At 41.6% G+C, this 21,797-nt stretch overlaps 1 protein-coding gene and 1 long non-coding RNA gene across 2 annotated transcripts in view; both read left to right on the top strand.

Moving 5' to 3' along the window:
- LOC124255060 (neural cell adhesion molecule 1-like) overlaps positions 1 to 21,797 on the top strand; it is a 50,309-nt gene that overhangs the window by 14,372 nt on the left and 14,140 nt on the right. The window lies entirely within an intron of this gene.
- Positions 798 to 17,412, top strand: LOC124255063. Its single transcript, XR_006892616.1, has 3 exons — positions 798 to 811; positions 6,114 to 6,119; positions 14,049 to 17,412. It is a non-coding gene; the product is annotated as an uncharacterized LOC124255063 (long non-coding RNA).

The raw sequence follows: 21,797 nt of genomic DNA, 5'->3' as shown, positions 1-21,797 counted from the left end.
TTCTGTGCCAGGAAGTTTGGTTGAAGTATGCCACAAAAGTTGTCATATCACAAAACATTATTGCCTTCAACCTGCATTTATCTAGTGGTGCCGCTAAGTATATTTGGATTTTCAGTCATTACGAGTTGTACGTCTATCGTTTCAGTGCCCCAAACCTGTATTGTTTAAAAGGCCCCAAAACCTGCATTGTCCTAGTGATGCCCCAAACCTGTATAATATAACCTGGTGATGCCATAATTTTGCAATCCTGCAATATCTCAAATCTGTATTGTCATAGCAATGCCCTAAATATGTTTGATATGAGGATTTCTAAAGCCATTGTGATGTCATCAAGCTGTATTTTTCCAATATCCAAATCTGTACTGTCATAGCAATACCCAAATCTGTACACTGTAAGGCACTCCAAAGTCATAGATGTCCTAAATCCTTCATTACAAGAGTGTCGGAAATCGGCACTGTCGCTGCGATGATCACGTGAGCGTGTTCCTGAAGTATGTTCTCTGACCTGGTTCACTGTTGAAGCCAGAGTGACTGATTATCTCCCTTGACTGAATGCTGACTTATGCTTGTAGTCACTGACGATGGAATCTCAGGAGGTGGTGTCGTGGCCGACACTGGGCCCCAGACAGGAGGAGGTACTTTATTCAATGCATCGTCCATTCAGCATGTCGCTATGAAACCCTCAGAACTTTCACTGCCTCAGTGCTCTCACATTACATGTATCGCCTATTACGAAGTTTGAAGAAAAAGTCTAAACAAATTTTCCTCAATGTCTGAACAAATTTTCATCAGAAAAGAAATGTTAAAACATGTATAACGATTAATTGGGAAATTTGACTCAAGGACATTTCAAATTCAGTGTTACGTTTTCTTAAAGTGATTTCTATTGAGGCACGTGAAAAGTTGAGTGTTGAAGAACTGCTCCCATGGCTGTTGATGCACCATGGAGAAATCTGTGTTGCTTTACAAGGGCTATTGATGTGTAAGATACCAAGACGAAGCACTCGGTCTAGATCTGTTGTACCCAAATGTGCTTTCATTAGATGAATGTTAAATGTTGCTTAGATGCAGCCGGAAACCTACATACTACCGCAGGAAGACCCCAGGGTGGTGTACGCTCTACCTATTTCCACCAGTTGAATTAGTTTCTGTTCTATGTGAATGATCAATATGTGTATCACTTTGTTCTCTCAATAATCTCCGGCCATCACTGTTCATATTATTTTGCAGGAATGCTGAATGTGCTTTTAGATTTGTTTGGGAAAGTATCTGCGTTACATGGGTGATGGGTGGTCCCATGGGTCCTGCGCTCATTTGTCATGCTGAAGGTCTGGGTTTGAATCCCAATGGTTGTCTGTACCCCTGCTGTGACCTGGCTGTAACATTGCTTCATGCAGCGTCGTACGTAACTTGTAAACAATGGAACTGAAGATATTTGGAGTACAAGACACAGCTGCTTTGTAGAATTCCATAGACGTTGTGCTTACGTTGTGTCACTACTGTCAACACATGCCTTATATCATCATTATCTGGTATTGTAGAATCATAGTGATTTGTTTTAGTAAGAGGCTGTCAGTCTTGGATTCACTGGCTATGTGTTGTCGAAATAATCATGGTCCAGATCCACAAAGCATTCGTAACGTTACGACCTGTCGTAACTCTAGTTTATCGTAGGCTTACGAACACGTAGCTCTACGAACGGTTTGTGGATCGGGCCCCAGCTCTGGTTCCCGTGTTGCACACACATTCCGTGGGTTTTATTTCCTTGTTTAACACAGATCTATGTGGTATACTGCCTGCATGACTCGCACACCGTCAACAGCGGGACACCCCAGCCATCCCCTGTACATTGCTTGATCAACTCTGTGTTAAATATTGATGAGCCGGAACTTCCAGCCAAGTTAAACTGTCTACCATCTCTGTCTAGATATACAATCATTATTAACTGTATCCTCTTTCAGCTTCTTGTAGTGCCAATTATCTGTTTCTGTGTTGAGATCAATGACGCTTCATTGTAAATTCTCTCTGGATTCATTGTTCCTAGTTAAGCTCATAAAAGTCTTCTTATTGAACTCCTATTTAATTCTGCTACAGCTCATTCTTAAAACTTTTTTTTCAACCATTTTCACCTGTATGTATTTTCTGACTCATTATTATGAAATCATGACTTTCAGTAAGTATCTAGGCATCTATCATAGGAAGGTTCTATGTGCATTCTAACGACGATCATCAACCTTGATAAAAATAATCATGTCGTCTCTTGTATTTCAGTAAGCATAATTAATTACGGGCCCAAATGGCCCAGTTTCGTAAGGTGGCACAGTTTGCCTTGCAGAGTTGTGTCCCTTGGAGACGTCTAAGAAACCTATGATTCTGGGTTTGAATCCTGTTTCACCCCGATTATGTGTCTGGGTTTGTCAGCACCATGCCAGTGGTCGTGGGTTTCACCGTATCGGCAGACATCTCATGCAGCCATCACTGACTGCTTCCACCCACATCAGGGGCGGTGGGGTAGCCTTGTGGTTAAAGTGTTCACGTCGAAGTCCCGGGCTCGATTCCCACATGGGTACAATGTGTGAAGCCCATTTCTGGTGTCCCCGCGCCGTGATGTTGCTGGAATATTGCTAAAAGCGGCGTAAAACCCACTCACTCACTCTGCCCACAATGAGCTGACATGCCATGATGTAACTGGAAAATTGTTCAAATTGGCTTCAAATCTAACCCTCCCATTCATTAACTGATATACCAATCAAGTGATGACAAGTGTTTTCCATGCTGTATACAATACGTTGCTATTAGACCCACAGTCAGGCTTGAATCAGCAGGGTTTTACCCAGTTGCTTTAAGTGTGTTGTGTACTTGCTAGCCACGTCCTCGAGTAGCCTGGCCGTCACTGCATCCTCGTCAGAAGATTCAGGTAGATTTAAAGTACTCTGCATCCGTTCTCAGCTTGGTGCTTGTCTTGCTTGCCTGTCTCGGCAGGAATGGTCAGCCTTGATGCCCTGCCGTGCCTGCAGAAAACTGCCGATGTGAATCTCAAATTATTTTTGTATGTCGTTCTATTTCAATATCCGGTTTGATCCCAGGGACAAGTCTGAGTTTTGTTCCAGTATCAGGTTTGATTCCAAAGCCAAGACCCATGTAGTATACTAATGACAGATTTCAACCCAGAGCCAAGACCCAAATTCTGTTCCAATGTAAGACTTCAACCCAGAGCCAAGTCCCAGGTTCTGTTCCAATGTAAGACTTCAACCCAGAGCCAAGTCCCAAGTTCTGCTCCAATGTAAGATCCCAACCCAGAGCCTAGTCCCAAGTTCTGTTCCAATGTAAGATTTCAACCCAGAGCCAAGTCCCAGGTTCTGTTCCAATGTAGGACTTCAACCCAGAGCCAAGTCCCAAGTTCTGTTCCAATGTAAGATTTCAACCCAGAGCCAAGTCCCAAGTTCTGTTCCAATGTAAGATTTCAACCCAGAGCCTAGTCCCAAGTTCTGCTCCAATGTAAGATTTCAACCCAGAGCCAAGTCCCATGTTCTGCTCCAATGTAAGATTTCAACCCAGAGCCAAGTCCCAAGTTCTGCTCCAATGTAAGATTTCAACCCAGAGCCAAGTCCCATGTTCTGCTCCAATGTAAGATTTCAACCCAGAGCCAAGTCCCAAGTTCTGCTCCAATGTAAATATCAACCCAGAGCCCAAGTCCCAAGTTCTGCTCCAATGTAAGACATCAACCCAGGGCCTAGTCCCATGTTCTGCTCCAATGTAAGATTTCAACCCAGAGCCAAGTCCCAAGTTCTGTTCCAATGTAAGATATCAACCCAGGGCCTAGTCCCATGTTCTGCTCCAATGTAAGATTTCAACCCAGAGCCAAGTCCCAAGTTCTGTTCCAATGTAAGATTTCAACCCAGAGCCAAGTCCCAAGTTCTGCTCCAATGTAAGATATCAACCCAGGGCCTAGTCCCATGTTCTGCTCAATGTAAGATTTCAACCCAGGGCCAAGTCCCAAGTTCTGTTCCAATGTAAGATTTCAACCCAGAGCCAAGTCCCAAGTTCTGTTCCAATGTAAGATCCCAACCCAAAGCCTTGTCCCAAGTTCTGTTCCAATGTAAGATTTCAACCCAGAGCCAAGTCCCATGTTCTGCTCCAATGTAAGATTTCAACCCAGAGCCAAGTCCCAAGTTCTGCTCCAATGTAAGATATCAACCCAGGGCCAAGTCCCATGTTCTGCTCCAATGTAAGACATCAACCCTGAGCCCAGTCCCAAGTTCTGTTCCAATGTAAGATCCCAACCCAGAGCCAAGTCCCAAGTTCTGTTCCAATGTAAGATATCAACCCAGGGCCTAGTCCCATGTTCTGCTCCAATGTAAGATTTCAACCCAGAGCCAAGTCCCAAGTTCTGCTCCAATGTAAGATTTCAACCCAGAGCCAAGTCCCAAGTCCCAAGTCCCATGTTCTGCTCCAATGTAAGTTCTGTTCCAATGTAAGACATCAACCCAGGGCCTAGTCCCATGTTCTGCTCCAATGTAAGATTTCAACCCAGAGCCAAGTCCCAAGTTCTGCTCCAATGTAAGATTTCAACCCAGAGCCAAGTCCCAAGTTCTGCTCCAATGTAAGATATCAACCCAGGGCCTAGTCCCATGTTCTGCTCCAATGTAAGATTTCAACCCAGAGCCAAGTCCCAAGTCCCAAGTTCTGTTCCAATGTAAGACATCAACCCAGGGCCTAGTCCCAAGTTCTGTTCCAATGTAAGATTTCAACCCAGAGCCAAGTGCCAAGTTCTAATCCAGTGTAAGATTTCATGGTAAAAGTAAAGTTTCCAGTTCTGTTTCAACCAGCTCTTCCCTCACCCAGTCCCTGTTGTGTGTAACTCTGTGGGAATCTGTTAGCTGGTGAAATTCAAGTAGAATCTATTCTGAGTTCTATTCAAGTGTCTAAGTTTTAATCCAGACACAAGGTCTTGTCACACCCAATCCTTAAGCAGTGCAAATGTATCCTTGTTGGTACAGCAACAGCTGAGCAGATGTCTGTTCCAATATCAGGGTTTTACCAAAAGACAACTTCCTATCTCAACCAAAGCCTTGTTATGGTGAGTGGCCCCACAAGTAAGGTGCTAGGCAGTAGCAGTGCTCTGAGCTAGGGATCTTTCACATGTAATTACTGTCACCTTCAAATGACTCCCTTAATTCAACCCTTCTGTCCCATTGGACACCAGTGGACACCTGGCTAGCTTTTCTCGAAACTTCTTAAGCCCTACGAACTTCTTAAGCCCATTCTTAACACATTGGCTATGATCAAAGTTAAGAATTCTTAGGGCTACGAACGTTTCGAGAAGAAGGGCCCAGTGCATTTTGTCCGGGTATAGGAACATTGCATGAGTTCCTGGCCCATCCAGGGAGAAAATTATTTCTCATTTCCTTATCCATGGCTCCAGTGATCTTTATTTTGCCTGCACAATTGAAGTTTGGTCTCCATGATGTGACTAGGTTTATGTTAACCCATAGCGAGGGAAGATAAGGGGCCAGGAGTGGACCCTATGGGTATCCAGGGTTAGAACTGGCCTTCAGCCACCTATGCTTGTAGTTGGCATAGTCATTGCACTGTCATTGTACCGATGGTTTGCTTGTCCCAAGCTGGAACGTTGACAGGCTGACTTCATACAGCTTCACTATTTCTGTGTGTAGTCATAAAAAGACAGGGGCGGTGGGGTAGCGTAGTGGTTAAAGCATTCGTTCGTCACGCCGAAGACCCGGGTTCGATTCCCCACATGGGTACAATATGTGAAGCCCTTTTCTGGTGTCATCCGCTGTGATATAGCTGGAATATTGTTAAAAGGGGCGTAAAACTAAACTCGCTCACTCACTCATAAAAAGACAAAACAGAACAATAAATGTTTATGGGTCAGTGATTAAAAGTCCTAAGCAGCAAGAGTTGTACCACAGTTACCTGGCAAGCTGAAGCACTTTTGTACCAATGATTCCTGGCAAAGTGAGGAACTGTTGCAGAAGTGTACCACCATTGTCTGGCAAACGGAAACGATATTTAGAAGAACTATTCCATGGTTGCTTAGCAACCTGAAGCACTGGTGCAAGAGTTGTACCACCGTTGCCTGGCAACTGGAGGAACTGGTTCAAAACTGGTTCAGTCATTGGAACAACATAACTCAGCGTTGCTAGTTCCTGACCAACAGGGTCAGCTGTTGAATAGAGCCTCAGTAACAATTGTGCTGAAAACGGTCACATCGTCATCAGCTCTTAATTGTCTGAAGGGACCCGTGAAGATCCGGGCTAGAATTGATTTTCACTAAACCATCCTAGTCTTAAGAGCCAACTTACAGGATCAGGTGGTCAGGCTTGCTGAGTTGATTGACACATGTCATTGTATCCCAATCACTGGATTGTCTGGTCCAGATTCGATTATTTACAGACCGCAGCCATATAGCTGGAATATTGCTGAGTGCGATGTAAAACTACACTAAAGTCACTCACTACTTGTCTGAAGGAGGTTTTGACGATCTTGTTTGCCCTTTCCTCGAAAGAGGACATCTGTAGTTGATAGATTTCATCTGTCCTTGTGCTTCTCTGCTGTCATCATTGGTGCATAAGCAGTAGAACTGTCTGTCTAAATGTGAGATTTTTTCTGTTTTTTACGTATCTGCTACATAAATATGCTGACATCAGATTCTGACTTGAAAATCTGCAAGGAACAGAGCTTGGTTTGTGTATTGCATCAAGTGACCATATTGCTTTTGAATAATTGAACTGGAATGTATTGAGCAGGAGGTTAGATTGGTCAGAAGGTTGTTTGGTGTTGGTTCGGGATGAGACGGCAACCTACAGCCCTTGTGTCTTGTGACAGGAATAAATCATTTCGGCCTTCACAACACTGAACTGCCATGGTATGACTGAAATACTCTTTGTAACTTGTTGACTTTAAGTTAATTTCTTATGTCTTGTGACTGAAGCTTTCTGTCCTTACCATGAGGTCTGTGTACAGTTAATGTCAGCTGCTGCCCAGCTACTGGAATAGTGTTCGAGGTGGTGTAAATCTCATTACTCTGTCTCCAACATCTAGTAGGACTTTCTACTTCTGGGAATGCATTTTAATGACCTTGAGATGGACATTTATGACCTTGTTTGAATTTCTAAGATGTTTTTTAAAATGAAACTCTCCTTTGTGTGATTTGGTTGACAAGGATGAATCGTATTGCCACTATGAGCTGTGAGAGCTTTTCTCTTGGAATGTTCTGGATTTAGTTCTCACAGATTTGTCTTTGTCTCAATATGCATGCTGATATGTGGATTAACGAGTGTACATGTTGTTGATGTGGCAGATCGGCAGGACTCCAGACACCAGGCTAAATCCTTGACTATATACACAATACCAGACTAGATACACAATACCAGACACCAGGCTAGATACACAATACCAGACTAGATACACAATACCAGACACCAGGCTAGATACACAATACCAGACACCAGGCTAGATACACAATACCAGACACCAGACTAGATACACAATACCAGACACCAGGCTAGGTACACAATACCAGACTAGATACACAATACCAGACACCAGGCTAGGTACACAATACCAGACTAGATACAATACCAGACTAGATACACAATACCAGACACCAGACTAGATACACAATACCAGACACCAGGCTAGATACACAATACCAGACACTAGGCTAGATACACAATACCAGACACCAGGCTAGATACACAATACCAGACACCAGGCTAGATACACAATACCAGACACCAGGCTAGATACACAATACCAGACACCAGACTAGATACACAATACCAGACACCAGGCTAGATACACAATACCAGACCAGGCTAGATACACAATACCAGACACCAGGCTAGATACACAATACCAGACACCAGGCTAGATACACAATACCAGACACCAGGCTAGATACACAATACCAGACACCAGGCTAGATACACAATACCAGACACCAGGCTAGATACACAATACCAGACTAGATACACAATACCAGACACCAGGCTAGATACACAATACCAGACACCTGGCTAGATACACAATACCAGACACTAGGCTAGATACACAATACCAGACACCAGGCTAGATACACAATACCAGACACCAGGCTAGATACACAATACCAGAGACACAGGCTAAATACACAATACCAGACACCAGGCTAGATACACAATACCAGACACCAGGCTAGATACACAATACCAGACACCAGGCTAGATACACAATACCAGACACCAGGCTAGATACACAATACCAGACACCAGGCTAGATACACACAGACACCAGACACTAGATACACTAGATACCAGACACCAGGCTAGATACACAATACCACAATACAGACACTGAGGCTAGATACACAATACCAGACATACCAGACACCAGACACCAGGCTAGATACACAATACCAGACACCAGGCTAGATACACAATACCAGACACCAGGGTACACAATACACAGACACCAGGCTAGACACAAGGCTAGACAATACACACATACAGATAGACACCAGGCTAGATACACAATACCAGACACCAGGCTAGATACACAATACCAGACACCAGGCTAGATACACAATACCAGACACCAGGCTAGATACACAATACCAGACACCAGGCTAGATACACAATACCAGACACTAGGCTAGATACACAATACCAGACACCAGGCTAGATACACAATACCAGACACCAGGCTACATACACAATACTAGATACAGACACCAGGCTAGATACACAATACCAGACCAGGCTAGATACACAATACCAGACATTAGGCTAGATACACAATACCAGACACCAGGGTAGATACACAATACCAGACACCAGGCTAGATACACAATACCAGACACCAGGCTAGATACACAATACCAGACGCCTAGATAGATACACAATACCAGGCTACATACACATACCCAGTTGTAGCCAGCTTGCACACTTATTCAAAACACATTTTAGGTAAGTTAATTATAGCAAAGCCAGATTTGCAGACTTTACTCCCCAAAAACACCCATGAAAGAAACAATATAACAGAAGTTGATCCTTGCTATGTGTGACCATGAGGGTGAACTTGCATGATGGTAGCAGTTGACATGCAGAACATAATTTGGTAGGGGGAATGCTCTGTTTTGGGGGAAGTATTGCCTAGCCGGTTCTGAGGTTACGGGAAATGAGTCAGTAGCCCGACTATTGAGCCTGCCAGTCGATGACGTCTTGGTGCCACCTTCAGGACAGAGGCAGCAGCTGCCAGATGTAGATGTATGGATGTTGATAGATGCACAGTTTTGTCACCAAGTCCAGGAAGATGCATGGTGGTGCCATTTATCATTGCATGAACATGGTTTTATATTTAGTTGAGTGACGATTTTTTTTCCTTTTTTATTTTTACTTATTTTTGCAAGTGCATGCCCTTGCTTGGAATGTTGTCAACCATCATCATCATTATCATCATCATCATCATCATTAGCTAACATCACCTCTTTGCCTAATCACATTTTGAGGTATCATGTTGTTGTCATTTCTCAAATTCCACTTTTTCGGGGGAAAAAAGAAGCCAAAATTCAATTTTGTTTTAATTTTCTTTTTTTTAACCTCTAGAAACACAATAATGAATTTTGTGCTTCCCTACCAACTACCCATCAATCTAACCACATCATGTCTGTGTGTCTCTCCCTGTGCCAGGAATCCCACAGCAGCGACAACGTTGCACCCGCCAACTCCTTCCCCCTCCTCCTGCATCATCACCACCACCACCATGCCCTCAATCTGTCTGCTAAGTGGGTTAGGAGCACACAAACCTCTATCAGGCACTTTCTCTCTTTCTGCACTCAGTGAACAATCTGATCCGTACACATCTTGAACACCATCGTTAAACAGTGATTTACGCAATGCTGAAAGGTGTGTCTGGTATGCTTATGTAGAGACTGTATACAGAAAAAAAACATATATATCCCGTGCGAAAGGATAATCCCGATATACTGTATTTTCCTCGACAATTTCTCCACAACAAAATATTAAGTTTGTGCTATAAATATAATTATTACCTTTTACATTCAGTGCAACATGCTTCCTAATTACATTACAGAATCACCATTCTTCCTGTAAGCCTTGAAGTTAGTAATTGAGGGACCTGTAGTTTTGTAGGGCAAGGTAATACCCTGATGTTTCATCGGGATACTGAGATATTATGTACTGCAATAAAATTTAATTGTGAGCTCATTTAGTTGATGGGGGGCTGCAATGGAGTTCATGGCATTATCAAATGCTATCGTTTTAGCTATCACTCGCAACAATCTCAACAATCCTAATATCCCTAAATTGAGTAGTATGTATAAACAATATAGAACAGTCCGTCTGAAAATATTTTATACTATACTTTGTAATGATAAATCCTAAGGATTACTATGTTGATAAAGCTATTTTTAGTGTGGGGTAGCCTAGTGGTTGAAGCGTTGCTCATCACGCTGAAGACCTGAGTTCGATTCCCATCATGGGCACAATGTGTGAAGCCCATTTGTGTTGTCCTCTGCCGTGATATTGCTGGAATATTGCTGAAAATGGCGTAAAACTAAACTCACTCACTCACTCACTATTTGTATTTGTTAGTTATTTCTGTGTGTAATTCATGCAGACTGATATAAACAAAGACTCAAGGGAACCAAGTTATTTATTTTCCTCTGCTAAAAAATAATAAAACATGGACGTAAGTTTGAATATGACAAGTCCGTGCAGTTAGCCTCGTTTAAGAAAAAGTGAAATAGAATTTACCAGTGATATTTATGTCACATGAGAATTGGTGCATGGAAGTCTTTTAGTGCAGCTCAATGACAACCTTTAAATGTGGGAAATGAAAACCATTATGCACTAATGTATTACTTTCAACCACATCAGATAAACAAGGTTATGACAGTGATAATATCATGAAGCTGGGGAGTACGCAGATAGTCAAATAGTCATAAGAGAAGAAATGAACTGTAAGGGCAGACACTGGTACTGGGAAGTCAGCCTCAGGTTGAATAACGAAGTTGTTAAGTCAGTCTGTGTGTAATTGACGTTCAATGATATACACTATCTCATTATGCCAAGGATTTATATAGTCATGTTCAAAGGCTGATATTTCGCCACATTCTTAAGCAGGGGTAGAATTTTCCCTAGTTGCAATTAAAAGTTCTTATTATAGACGTAACTGTTATTGCTGGAAGGAGTTGCAATGCACCTAATAAAAAGAGAGACTGTATTAAAAATCCCATGAATTTAAATAATATGAACAGTTTAAGGGGATCAAAAATATCAGTTTAATTCTCAAAATGTCGGCCTAATATATCTCCAAATACTGAGACTGTTGTTTGTGCAGGATGTTATATAAAGAGCAAAACAAAATTAGAAATCGTATATTTCTACAGTTTTTTTTTTTTTTTTTTTTTTTTTTTTTTTTTTGTTTTTGTGAGCAACAATTTCAAAATAACCCCCCTCAGAACTATTCTTAATCTTTAACTTTCTTTTTCAGTTTATGAATTTAGTGTTAGTGTAAGCGTGCTTAATGCCATGTTCAAACTGCTTTTTGAAATAAAAACAGATGTCCTTGTGATTTGAAGTGCCAGAAAAAGAATTTAGAGAAAGGTGCTGTGCAAAGTGATGGTTGCCATGGTAACCATACACAGATGTTAAAAGTGACCCAGGTTAGTTCAAGTATACAACTGACAAATTAGAATACAATGGGTAATTTACATGATAATTTATTTTTATAAGATGATTTAAGTCAAAATATCTAAATATGTTCCTCAGACAATTCCCCCAAAATATAAAAAATTCCATTCACACTAACTGCAAGACTTTTACTTATTACTTGATTTTTCTTTTTCCATACATACACCATTTTCAAGCTTACACCCTTCCAAGTCTTCTTGCTGACACTGCACCTTCCCTACCTTTTGATACGGCGCCTAGGTCACATACCGGCCGTTGGAGCCAATGTATCCCTACTATGTCCACTTCCAACCATTTTACTCATAAGAAGATCGTGCCACCCTCCCCCTGGCCTCCTGGATGGGACCACAATGCTATGCCTGCCTGACCCACCCTCCTCCATACCATCCCTACTTCCCTGCACATGGGTGGGATTAACTTGCCACGCCCACTTCCCTGTCGTTGGTAGTGATCACTCTCCCCAACCCCTCCATCTTGAAGGGACTACACTACCTGTCTCTCCCACACCTTCACTGCCCCCCTCCTTGCCCCTAAACCTTCATGGGGTCACAGTGCCGTGTTATCCCAGATGCATCATGTCTGCCTGTATGGGACATCGGCGCCATGCCTACACCTGCTGCTTTCCCTAGGTGGGATGCAGTGCACATTCTCTCTCCCCTACCCTCCCCACCCATCCACCCACCCCTTTGGTGGGACCGCACTATTCGAGCTGCATCTCACCTGTTTTTTATTTGGCTCTTTCAGTTCCCGTGACCGGCAACGCAATCTCAATGCACGTGAGCCTGTCGTCCCTGGTGGTTGTGTCTGCTGCCCTTCTGGCACGTAGTCTGGCCGTATGCTGATAATGGCGACGTCGCGGCCGCCTCCCCAGTCCGTCATAGGCAGGGCAACTACGAATGAAAGAGTGAACGCGAGGTGCACATCAAGATTATCTTTGAACCGGAGACACTGGAACCCGGTGCACCTGGTCCCAATCTATCAATCATTCCAATTACGGCACAACTTGCAGTATGAAAAGACATCAACATACACAAATTTACAATGTGTGCAGTTTACTCAATGCTTGACAGTTCAGCTCTGACTGCTGCTTTGTAACGTATGTGTGTTAGCAGAAAATGAAGGCTTCGATCAAACAGCGGCTGCATCCGTTTAAATACTCACATGTCATCCAGTTCAATCCAATTGAAGTCGATGACATTAGACCCGCTGTTGACCATCCTTCATCTTGCTGCTAACACAGGTACATATCGATCTAGCATCTGGTATTGTAACGAATGAAGTAAGTCAATCTGTTATGATTTTGTGCGCCACCCTCAAAAGCCTAGTCAAGTTTAGTGGTACGTATGTTACGCTTGCTGCAGTCGGATCGGTGTGTGTAGCAAGTATTTTTTCAATGTTGGCCTCTGAATGTTGATGGCGAATGACTAAGGTAATGGGTACTCGTTCTGTGCCATATAAGATGTTAAGGATATTAAACGCAGATATCAAAAGCTCTTGGATGTTTCAATGTTGAGTACTTGGTGCTTGATCGAGTAACACTTGTAACCAGTTTTGATCACACCTCGGAGATGTCACCGTTCAGTGTTGAATATTTGCTGATAAATATTCTTTTCATAATTTAATTACGCAACAATGCTGTTTTGTTTGAATGTTGAATATTTACAAGTGTGAATCATGGTTAAACCATGACAGTGTGTATATTTTGGTGAGACCATTTCATTGGTGTGAACAATATTTTGGGGGGGAGGTTAAATTGTCTACGTGTTGTGTAAAGATCTGTAAAACAGAAGGGGAAATAGTGAAATTGAGAATCTTGGAACCAATCCAACGGTCTTCACATGCTCACCAAATTAGACAGCACTGTTTTGGCTTGTATTTGAAAAAAAATTAATGACTTTTTCTTTTTTATACGTTGACTCTGATTGGAAGGTCACCATTGTTTAATACTTAATTATGTTCTTTATATATTCCTTATACAGTAAAATTAAAATGATTTTATGAAACTTCAAGGTTGTGGTATTCTCAATCAGGGCCAAGACAATATTACAAAATATTTTAATCTGAAATATTTTGCTGAAGATAACTCTTCGTTTGAAGACGTATTCTGAATGACAAAGTTTGGCTTCATAGAAGCTGATGGTATTAGGGCAAGCGATTATGATGTGACTGTGTGCCACTCAACACTATTCAGATAATCTGTTTGAAATTGTTCATAGGAAACCTGCAAAGTGTACCCTGTTTTCAGTATAAAACTGCTGCATTCTTGAGTGTTTCTGACATCCTGCTTCATGGCACCGAGGGTTGTCGTTGGTGGGAGGTTTCAGTGTTAAGAAGAATTTCAATTAATGTATAATGACAAAATTATTCAAACTACTTATAAGACGGATTTGCATATTTATGGTAATTCTGACAAGATATTTGTACTTCGTAGTAGATTTTCTCCAATGTGGATATTATTAACCAGCTTCCCTGTTTCCTAGCAACATTTCAAATACATTTTAATTTGAATGTGAGAAAAGAATATTTTTCATTAACATTTAGGTTTGATTGATTTTTAATTTCAATGTGTTTATATTTATTTTATAAATGTATTGTTTTCTATGAGTAGTGTAGTGGAACTTATTGGTACGTCATTCTGCACTTACCTACTGTCACTTATTCTGTACATGAAAAGCTGTATGCAGTATTGTGAACAGCCTGAACAGCTGGCAAATTAGTTCTTTAGACATTTAGCTCGTGTCATAGCTGGGCATAACATTCCATATGCTTAGTCCATATGCCAGACAGGGGATATTTTCATGATGTATTTATAAGTAGTGTGTTACCTGTAGAAACCAGACATAATCACTCCACTGCTAGCATCTTCTAAACCTGTTCGTGGGGAGGGACCAGCCGTAAACCGTTTGTATTTTGTTGGTTCGATCTCTAGGTGACTTGGCTTACGTTGGTTGGATCAGAAAGTGTACATTTATTCAATTGGTTCGGTCTCTAGGCGACATTTGGCTTTCGTTGGTTGGATCAGGAAGTGTAAATTGGCATTTACATGGATCAGAAAAAGATCATTTGTCTTCATTTGGTTTGATCAGAAAGTAAAGATTTATATTTAGTTGGTTCGATCAGTTGGTGACGTTTGGTTTTCATTGGCTTGATCGGAAAGTCAACAATGGTATTTACTTGGTTCGACAAGAAAGGGAGCATTTTTCTTCGGTTGGTTGGATCTGAACTTGAACATTTGTCTTTAGTTGGTTCTGAGAACATAATGAACATATTTATTCAGTTTGATCAGAATGTGAACATTGTTCCTTTAATTGATTTGATAAATAAGTGTACATCTGTATACAGTCTTTGTCTTCAGTTACTTTTATCATAAAGTGGATCTTTGAACATTTGAATTCTTCAAGACTTCTTCATTTTGTCAAAGTATCCTCGCTTTGGATGTTTTTGAAAAATCTGCATTCTTTCATGTAATCATGTCACGATGAAATGCTAAATAACATTTGAAATTATACCTGGTTCCAATTTGGTTTTACGATAGTGCTGAAAGAATTTCTTTTGTGGTACATATTTGTACATGTGGGATATTATTCAGTATTAATATCAAGCGATAGAGAACACTAGTTGTAGCAATCGCATTATGCCAGTTTGACATTATACATTGGACAATTCACCTTCATTGTATCTCTTGCCTCAACATGCTCGGTTGCGGCCCACAGGGAAACAATCAAACCTCATTTCTCTTCTGACTTGTAGGATAATTTTGTTGTTTCTGAAATCCTGGTTTCTGTTTGTTTTGTGATCTATGTCCAGTTTCCTCCTGTTGGTGCATGTCTGCTGCTGTGGGGCTTGTCAGAGTCAAACTAGGGACCATGCAGTCATAGGCTCAGAAGAATATAGTGTTTGAGCTGCAGTTGAACAGTGGGGAAAGTGTTTGAGAAGTTGAACCATTGGGGAAAGTGTTTGATAAACAGTTGAACCAGTGGGGAAAGTGTTTGATCTACAGTTGAACCAGTTGGGAAAGTGTTTGATCTACAGTTGAACCAGTGGGGAAAGTGTTTGATAGACAACTTAGCCCAAAGGATGGATGCCCTGTCAAAATTAGAGTGATCTGTTAGAATCTGAGAAGTAACTCTGGAATGCACCAATCAACATCCTCAATTTCCCGTTACTGTTGTTATTGCTACATGAGTCACTGCTGAGACAAGTCATCGTGTTACCATGGTAACCAGTTTATAATATTTTGTGTCCCAGTCTGGAGTCTGCTGCTTGTTTCCCTTCTAATACTCAGGGCTCCAGAACATGTCTGTGTGGTTGCTCAAGGGAGCCTCATTGTGGATTCTACATACAGTGTGTTACGTTGTTTCTGTCTGATTCTACACACAGTGTGTTCCTGTACAGTTTGACTTGTAGCTCCAAGTGTACATTTCCTAATAGGTGATTATCTCCCCTTCCCGTCATAGCTTCTGTCTCATGTGTCCTTCACCCTTCTTCTCTCTCCACCACTATGCAAGACGTGCAATCACATATTGGGTTCCTTTTGTTCGTCCTTTGTCAGTGGGCTACAGATCGTAAAACCTGTCGAGAACCTGTTATCTTGGGAAAACAATAATCAAAAAATGGTTCTGTATTTTGTCTTGTTAAGAACACATTGTACTCAGATGACGACTTTCTGATTGTGTGGGTCAAGTTTAAGATTTGCTCCTCAAACGTGTCTGTGTGCCTGTACTCTGCACTCAACCTTAAACATGGCTCACAGCAGATACTGGTCCACGACACCTGCACACACCAAGGCCCAGGACACTATCTAAATAGTCGAGAAATATCTTCTAGGAAAGCTTCTCTTTGACAAGTGGACGTTATCTACAATGTAGATAAAGTGCTATTGTTTTCGTATCAATTGCTGCTTGCTGTTTTGTTTTAGGTTTAGTTTGACTTAAATTTGAAGTCAAGATTGAGAATTTTGCAAATACACAATGTCTGACATCATTAGGTTCATCACATCGCCATCGCCATCGGTAGCATCATCCTTAGTCAGCATCATCATCCCGGACACATCGCTCATATCCAAATCAAAACTAATCTTCATGCTTAGAATATAAAAACTATGGATCTTGGAAATACTTAAATCATTTGAGCATCCGAGGAATTGTTGTGATTCATTACCCCACCACTGTAGATGTTGTCCCAAGTTTCACATGGTATCTTCAAATTGTGTTGTCCAAACTGCAAAGTATTAGATGTGGCTTGACATTGTGGCAATATAAACTCCATCAAGCTATCGTGCGTCGAACTCAACACTACTCAAGTGTCCCTTGTCAATTTTGTGCATATATATCTATCTACATATTGTCTACGCCAAACAGTTTCACAACCTAGATGTTCGAGTCCGCACTTTCGCCTTATCAGCATGTGTTCTAGTCCACAGTTCATACTTTGACCTTCTGTAATTACTAAGATTACTAGAAATATGCCTTGACAGACGCAGAGCTTGTAAGGTCACTCATTCAGTTGACTCAGTATGTATTTTAGTGTATTGTAATGCGAGGCTGATGAACTAGCTAGTTCTCTCTGATCAATGTTTGTTGAATGTTTGTATGTTTCGATGTAGTTTTCTCTGTCATAATTCACTTGTAATTTAACATTTTCATGTTTGTTTATTTTCCATTTAGTAATGAGTTGAATAAAATTTTTATTATTACTTCGGCTTTGGAGGGTCGTTATTTACATCGGAGGAGTATATTTGTCCGATTTGAATTCTGCCAGATCTGCAGAAGGTGAAAAGAACCCACTGTAGAAACTACAAATTATCTCCCCTGGAACAACACGTATTGTCTTCAGACCAAGCCCCAGCAATTGATGGTTTGATAGGGCAAAACACATGTCGTCTGTCAGGAAGTTGCCTGAACATTATTCTTGTGCAGGTTAATGGTCTTTATTGTCAGATAAACTATATATCCTTGAAACCGGAATTAGCAGTGCAGAGTTGTGTCTTTTGACCGTGCCAGAATATTTTATTGACTTCGTAGTCTTCCAAATAATTTTATGACATGCTCAACAATTTACCAGTTCCTCATAGATGCACTGTGTAATCCTACAAGTGCTTACCCTGCAATTATCTGAGACAGAAGTTTTGAAGGTTAGTGTGACGCCCTCAAATAGAACTTTATACGCCCTCAAATAGAACTTATGGACACATCTGTTGATAGTCATGCTCCAACTGAAGGCATTCCTGTACAAGGATTCTTCCCTTGTCAATGGGTGAATCTGCTCCTCTTGTTGATGAATCTGTCATTCACTCCAGTCCTGACCCTCAGCTTGACATGCTTTACGTGACCTAGATTTCTCCAAAATGAGACCACATCAGGCCACATCATACCCTACATACAATTAGCTTTTCAAAGAGTGATGATATGTCCATACAGGAGAAGGGTCATTAAGTCGACTCTAAACCCGAGCCTGCTGCTCTCATATTGAGTTTGGGTGGTGGGGTAGCCTAATGGTTAAAGCGTTCACTCCTCATGCTTAAGACCCGGGTTTGATTCCCCACATGGGTACAATGTGTGAAGCCCATTTCTGGTTTCCCCCCACCGTGATATTGATGGAATATTGCTAGAAGCGACATAAAACCATACTCACTCACTCACTCACCTATTGAGTTTGGCCTTCCTCCAAGAAGATGAAGCTGATGAGCCCAGTGAAAACTTCAGTCTTTTAACTCATACTCTGGATGTGTTTTGATTGATGTTCATGCAGTCATGTGAACTCATATTTAGCTGTGAAATGTCTCTACTATCCTTGGACAGGCCTTATTTGATCCTCCAACTAGTGTCTCCCCCACTTGGTGTGTGGGACGTACAGTGGATTCAAGATCTTGTTAATTATGTGTGCTACTGAAATTATAGATAGAATCATGTGGTAACTCTCTCTCCCTTAACATATAGCAGATAGTAATTTATAGGAGCTAAGTGTGTCAGAAGATACTGACTTGGAATCTGCCTCTAGTCCGGATGTGCTTTAACCGTTATGCCACAAACACTTTCTTCCACACATTATGTGCTTTCACCTGCTTGATGTGCTCTCATATGTCACTCAATTGTTGTGCACACTTTTTCACTTCACCTCTCATTTGTGCTCAGTTCTGCGATAGTTCTCATTTCACTTGTGCTATATAGTTCACACACTCACTTGTGCGGAAACTTTCATATCACAAGCGTGTGCTATAACTTTTGTGTCACACTGCCACTTGTGTAATAACTCTCATATCACACACCTGTGCTATAGCTCTCATATCACACACTCACCTATGCTATAGCTCTCATATCACACACTCACCTATGCTATAGCTTTCATATCACACACCTGTGCTATAGCTTTCATATCACACACTCACCTATGCTATAGCTCTCATATCACCTGTGCTATAGCTCTCATATCATCACACTCACCTGTGCTATAGCTCTCTATATACACACTCATATAGCTCACCTCTATATATCACTCACCATGCTATAGCACTCATGCTGTGCTATAGCTCTCATATCACACTCACCTGTGCTATAGCTCTCATATCACACACTCACCTGTGCTATAGCTCTCATATCACACACTCACCTATGTTATAGCTCTCATATCACACACTCACCTGTGCTATAGCTCTCATATCACACACTCACCTGTGCTATAGCTCTGCTATAGCTCCCATATCACACCTGTGCCACTCACCTGTGCTATAGCTCTCATATCACACTCACCTGTGCTATAGCTCTCATATCACACTCACCTGTGCTATAGCTCTCATATCACACACTCACCTGTGCTATAGCTCTCATATCACACTCACCTGTGCTATAGCTCTCATATCACACTCACCTGTGCTATAGCTCTCATATCACACTCACCTGTGCTATAGCTCTCATATAACACACCACCTGTGCTATAGCTCTCATATCACACTCACCTGTGCTATAGCTCCTCACCTGTGCTATCACACTCACCTGTGCTATAGCTCTCATATCACACTCACCTGTGCTATAGCTCTCATATCACACTCACCTGTGCTATAGCTCTCATATCACACTCACCTGTGCTATAGCTCTCATATCACACTCACCTGTGCTATACTCCACCTGTGCTATAGCCTCATATCACACTCACCTGTGCTATAGCTCTCATATCACACTCACCTGTGCTATAGCTCTCATATCACACTCACCTGTGCTATAGCTCTCATATCACCTGTGCTCTCACCTGTGCTATAGCTCTCATATCACACTCACCTGTGCTATGCTCTCATATCACACTCACCTGTGCTATAGCTCTCATATCACACTCACCTGTGCTATAGCTCTCTGTGCTATAGCTCTCATATATCACACTCACCTCACCTGTGCTATGCTATAGCTCTCATATCACACTCACCTGTGCTATAGCTATCTCATATCACACTCACCTGTGCTATAGCTCTCATATCACACTCACCTGTGCTATAGCTCTCATATCACATCACTCTCACCTGTGCTATAGCTCTCTGTGCTATCTCACTCACCTGTGCTATAGCTCTCATATCACACTCACCTGTGCTATAGCTCTCACATCACACACTCACCTGTGCTATAGCTCTCATATCACACACTCACCTGTGCTATAGCTCTCATATCACACTCACCTGTGCTATAGCTCTCACCTGTGCTATATCACACTCACCTGTGCTATAGCTCTCATATCACACTCACCTGTGCTATAGCTCTCATATCACACTCACCTGTGCTATAGCTCTCATATCACACTCACCTGTGCTATAGCTCTCATATCATCACACTCACCTGTGCTATAGCTCTCATATCATCACACTCACCTGTGCTATAGCTCTCATATCACACACTCACCTGTGCTATAGCTCTCATATCACACTCACCTGTGCTATAGCTCTCATATCACACTCACCTGTGCTATAGCTCTCATATCACACACTCACCTGTGCTATAGCTCTCATATCACACTCACCTGTGCTATAGCTCTCATATCACACTCACCTGTGCTATAGCTCTCATATCACACTCACCTGTGCTATAGCTCTCATATCACACTCACCTGTGCTATAGCTCTCATATCACACTCACCTGTGCTATAGCTGTGCTATAGCTCTCAGCTCTGCATCACACTCACCTGTGCTATAGCTCTCATATCACACACTCACCTGTGCTATAGCTCTCATATCACACTCACCTGTGCTATAGCTCTCATATCACACTCACCTGTGCTATAGCTCTCTCACACTCATATATACACACTCACCTGTGCTATAGCTCTCATATCACACATTCAGCCACCTGCACTAGTTAGCTTACATCTAAAACTGCATTGTTCACAACATGTCTGTTGGTATCTTGCCAGTATGTGCACTCTGGGATAATGCTTATTGTCTTACTTGTGTCACTAACTTGCATGTATGTACCTTCTGTTCTTTGTTTTAGTGAAGACATCAGTAGCATCAGTATGTCTTGTCACATAGACACTGTGTTCTGCTCCTGTGACTTCTGATAGTAAAACCCGTGAAGATCCGGGCTAGAATTGGTCTTCAGCAACCCATACTTGTCGTAAGAGGCGACTAATGGGGTCAGATGGTCAGATTTGTGACTTGGTTGACACTTGGAATAATAATTCATACAAAATTCATTATTCATTATTACCACTACAAGCAATATATTAGGATTCAGATATTAGGAAAATATAAATATAGAATATTGGTTTCATCATGATCAGTAATAGCCTAGATAAAGACTCCAGTCGAAAGTAATAAAACTCATCTTACAGACATCCTATTGAATAAGGTATAAGTTATGACTGCACAGTTTCACAGATGTCTCCAGATAAGTCCCAGCCTAAGGTATTAAGAAATCAACTGTTAGTCACACCTTTCAGTAAGACAAAAGCTCGGTCTACACTGTTGAATAATTGCTGAACCCTAATATATTGCTTGTAGTGGTAATATTGAATTTTGTATGAATTATTATTCCATGATAGTATCCCAATTTTGTAGATCGATGCTCATGTTGTTGATCACTGGATTGTCTGGTCCATATT

This window comes from Haliotis rubra, unplaced genomic scaffold (assembly GCF_003918875.1).
Source record: "Haliotis rubra isolate DU_JTF1 unplaced genomic scaffold, ASM391887v1 Scf590, whole genome shotgun sequence".
In the NCBI taxonomy this organism is placed as follows: domain Eukaryota; kingdom Metazoa; phylum Mollusca; class Gastropoda; order Lepetellida; family Haliotidae; genus Haliotis; species Haliotis rubra.
Note: the sequence above shows the minus strand (reverse complement) of the source record. Positions and strands in the feature narration are given on the sequence as shown.